At 46.8% G+C, this 4100-nt stretch overlaps 1 non-coding gene across 1 annotated transcript; it reads left to right on the top strand.

Annotated features, from left to right (window-relative positions):
• The first annotated feature begins 1550 nt into the window (after window positions 1-1550).
• On the top strand, window positions 1551-1624 carry Trnaa-cgc. The gene has a single exon. It is a non-coding gene; the product is annotated as a tRNA-Ala (tRNA).
• The last annotated feature ends 2476 nt before the right edge of the window (window positions 1625-4100 follow it).

The raw sequence follows: 4100 nt of genomic DNA, 5'->3' as shown, positions 1-4100 counted from the left end.
AGCAGCGCTGAAATGAATATAAATATCGAGACTAGAGCATAGCTTATGACAGTAAGTAAGACACTAAGCTGATGTACGGAAACTGTGGCCACGATGTGTTCTGGCAACAGGCACCTGTATGAAGAAGCGTTGATGGAGAAGCGACACGGACAGAAGCATAAAAAGCCGGAGCATTTGTATTTGGTGCAAAGCTGGACACAAATGTAAGCAAAGAGCGTGTCATTGCCAGTCCAAAGGCGAGACTCACTGCAGCAAGCAGTCCAAAGCAAAGCCCATCGAAAACACAACATGGAACAAGCCTCAAACAACAGCTTTCCGCCATACGCGTTGCCGGGCAGCAGCAGTGGAAGCTCGTATTTACAGATTGACACTCATGTACAATGGAATGAATTTCTTTTCAACTGCTTCAGTAACGTCAAGGTCCTAGTGTCTTGTAGAAGACGTCTTCCAATACAGTTTCCCATTCTGTCTTTTATGCTAATTCTAAAAAGCGTGTTAGTTTACTTTTGAAAACAGCACGGTCAATTATAAAGGTACGCTGAAAATGTAATGCATTCCAAAATTAAGTCCTATCGCAATATTAGGAACACTAACTTAAGTATAACGGAAAAGGGACTGTTGTCTCTGCGCGTACAAGAAGGACTTAACAGTGTTAGTCAGTGGACGAGCTGATATATTCTACTACACTGATAAGACAGTTCTGGCCCGTAAACTGACCAGTAAGGCAAACGTAGACCTTCTAGTGTTGTTAGACATGGAGCTATCAAACCCGATCAGAAATTATTTTACTCTTGGTGAATTATGAAACTCATTGATTATAGGCGACATTTTAAAACTACACACAGGACCGGGACACGAAATCAAGTAAATCGTGTTCTTAGACACGGATCCTACAGTTGACCCTCTCGAGCGTAGCTTGAGAACAGACTTTGTCAACTCGCCACATTCTCGACCCGATAATTAATGCTGGGTACCGCCTCCCATGCAAGCGCGCCCCGGTTCGATTCCCGTCCTGTTTGGAGATTTTCTCCGCTCGTGGACTGAGTGTTGTGTTGTCTTCATCATCACTTCACCCTCATTACCGGCGCACAAGTCGCCCAATGTGGCGTCGAATGAAATAAGACTTGCACTTGGCGGCCGAACTTCCCCCAATAGGGGCCTCCCGGCCAGCGATGCTATACGCTCATTTCTAATGCTGGGTACGAACTGTCAAATTCGAGGGAATTCCATCTCATTTACCAGCCAATAGTTGTTGGCCATACTCTCCGCTTCATTCATTCTACCAGGAGGCTCTACCGAAGTCTGGAAGGAGAGGATACTCCGTGGGGCATGCTTGGATGATACAATTGGCGTAGATTGAGGTTCGAGAGCCAGTGCGTCACAGAGTTTTAACTTAGCGCACAAATTCATCTTCATAGTATATACATTCGTCTCGGATGTACACCGATGACTAAAAATACTGCGATTACTTGCTTAATAGCGTGTAGTTCCACTTTGGAACGCATTGGAGCGGCGATTCTGCATGTCATTGATAGCACAAGTCCTTGGTAGGTCGAGGTGGCGCAGTGGTTAGCACACTGGACTCGCATTCGGGAGGACGACGGTTCAATCCCGTCTCCGGCCATCCTAATTTAGGTTTTCTGTGATTGCCCTAAATCGTTTCAGGCAAATGCCGGGATGGTTCCTTTGAAAGGGCACGGCCGATTTCCTTCCCAATCCTTCCCTAACCCGAGCTTGCGCTCCGTCTCTAATGACCTCGTTGTCGACGGGACGTTAAACACTAACCACCACCACCACCTTGGTAGGTTTCCGGGTGTATGTAGTACCAGCCTACGAACAGGGCACGAAGTTCCGGCAGATTATGGTTCAAGTGGCTCTGAGCACTATGGGACTTAACATCTGAGCTCATCAGTCCCCTAGAACTTAGAACTACTTAAGCCTAACTAACCTAAGGGCATCACACACATCCATGCCCGAGGCAGGATTCGAACCTGCGACCATAACAGTTGCGCGGTTCCGGACTGAAGTGCCTAGAACCGCTCGGCCACCGTGGCCGGCGCAGATTATGGACTGGTGGTTAGTGGGAGCAGAGATGGTTCCTGATAGCGTTCCAGATGTGTTCATCCATGCTGATCAGGCGAAAGTGATGATCGAGACATCAACGTGAGTTCACTATCATGCTCTTCCAATCACGATTGCTATCTTGTGACACGGACAGTTACACAGCTACCACACATCATCGCCACTGGGGAAGACATCAAGCACGAAAGGATGCAGGTAGCCTGTAATAATGTTCATCTAGTCCGCAGCTGTTACGGTGCTTTCGGTTACCAGCACAACACTCATGGAAGCCCAGGTCGAGGCGAATGTCCTCCATAGCATTATATCGCCCCTCTGGCCTGGAGTGGTCTAAGGCGCTGCAGTCATGGACTGTGTGGCTGGTCCCGGCGGAGGCTCTAGTCCTCCCTCGGGCATGCGTATGTGTGTTTGTCCTTAGGATAATTTATGTTAAGTAGTGTGTAAGCTTAGGGACTGATGACCTTAGCAGCTAAGTCCTATAAGATTTCACACACATTTCAACATTTCATTTTATCGACCTGGTGTCACAAGCAACGTGATTCATCCGACCACGCGGCACTATTCATTTATCCACTGTCCAGTTTCGATAATCCCGTATCCATTTCAAAACTTAGACACAGTCTGCTGCAAAGTACCTTGTTCAACAGTGTGCACCGAACTATGTTCTCCGAAGCACTTGTTTCTGTATTAAGATTATACTCTGTCGTGACCTATGTCACAGATGTCCGCCCACCCTACTTTATACAGAGTGGATCACCTAAGACTTGCATCGCAAATATTGCGGTAATGGAAACTTCTATTAATGTGCGGCTTTCACAGAATGCATTGGTAGTCAGAGGCTCGTACTGCTATCCAATCAACAGATGATAGCCGCCCGGGGTGGATGAGCGGTTCTAGGCGCTACAGTCTGGAACCGCGCGATCGCTACGGTCGTAGGTTCGAATCCTGCCTCGGGCATGGATGTGTGTGATATCCCTAGGTTAGTTAGGTTTAAGTAGTTCTAAGTTCTAGGGGACTGATGACCTCAGAAGTTAAGTCCCATAGTGCTCAAAGCCATTTGAACCAACAGATGATAATAATACTTAGAAAGTGTATTTTTTGTGCAGACAAACACTTTTTTAAATGGAATACTGCTTATTGGCAATAATAAACTAAAAGTCGGGGTAAATTAGAAAGTCATTGGTGTTTGTGAGCAAGGTTCTAGTAAGAGTCGTTTACGAGATATCGCATTTTGAATAGCTCTCAAACCAGCACTTGTACAGTACCTGTGGTAAGACACACTAAAGAACAACACAAGCGCATGCATTAGTTTTATGGATTCTGACCAGTAACGAGACAATTGACCATCGTAGGTTGTGTTCAAAATGACCACTGGCAGTGGCATTACACGCTTCCGGTCTGGTGTGGAACGACTGCTGCACACCTGGTGGTATTTCAGCGGCGACAATTCGTGCAAACATGCTGCAGTACTTCATGCACTATGGGCTGGACAGCCATCATGTTGGTAGCAGAGTTTCCACCTAGTCTGCAGAGGAACGTCTTCTAACATCCGTGGAAGATGGTCTGTTAGGAGGCTGTGATACTTGTGCGCCTATGAGCTGATGGTTCATTATCCCATACCACACGTTTACTGTCCATGGACGCTGACATTCCGCCTGACGAAGTCAACGGAGATTGTATTGCCAATAGACCAACAGTGCATGTTTCGGCGGTTTACCTGGCCATGACTGGTAACTGTGACTTCATCACCAAGCAAGATACGTAAGTATCCCGTCTTAATGCCCATGAACAGAAGTTAACACGGTTCTCATAATCTTTCCCATGCAGCCTGCGATGGAGAGAGATGTGACTGTGATGGAACCTCTGTCGATGGAGAATGCGTAAGACATTTGCCTGATTCGTGGCACTTCCTCGTGCGATTGCTCGCGATTTAACGTGCGGTACAACTGCAACAGCAGCAAGAACATTAATTTCCACCTCTTCTGTCGTTACTTGTTTCCTTCTGTTAAGTTGTCTGGGTG

The sequence above is a fragment of the Schistocerca americana genome, chromosome 7 (assembly GCF_021461395.2).
Source record: "Schistocerca americana isolate TAMUIC-IGC-003095 chromosome 7, iqSchAmer2.1, whole genome shotgun sequence".
In the NCBI taxonomy this organism is placed as follows: Eukaryota; Metazoa; Arthropoda; class Insecta; order Orthoptera; family Acrididae; genus Schistocerca; species Schistocerca americana.
This window is presented reverse-complemented; position numbering and strand designations above follow the sequence as displayed.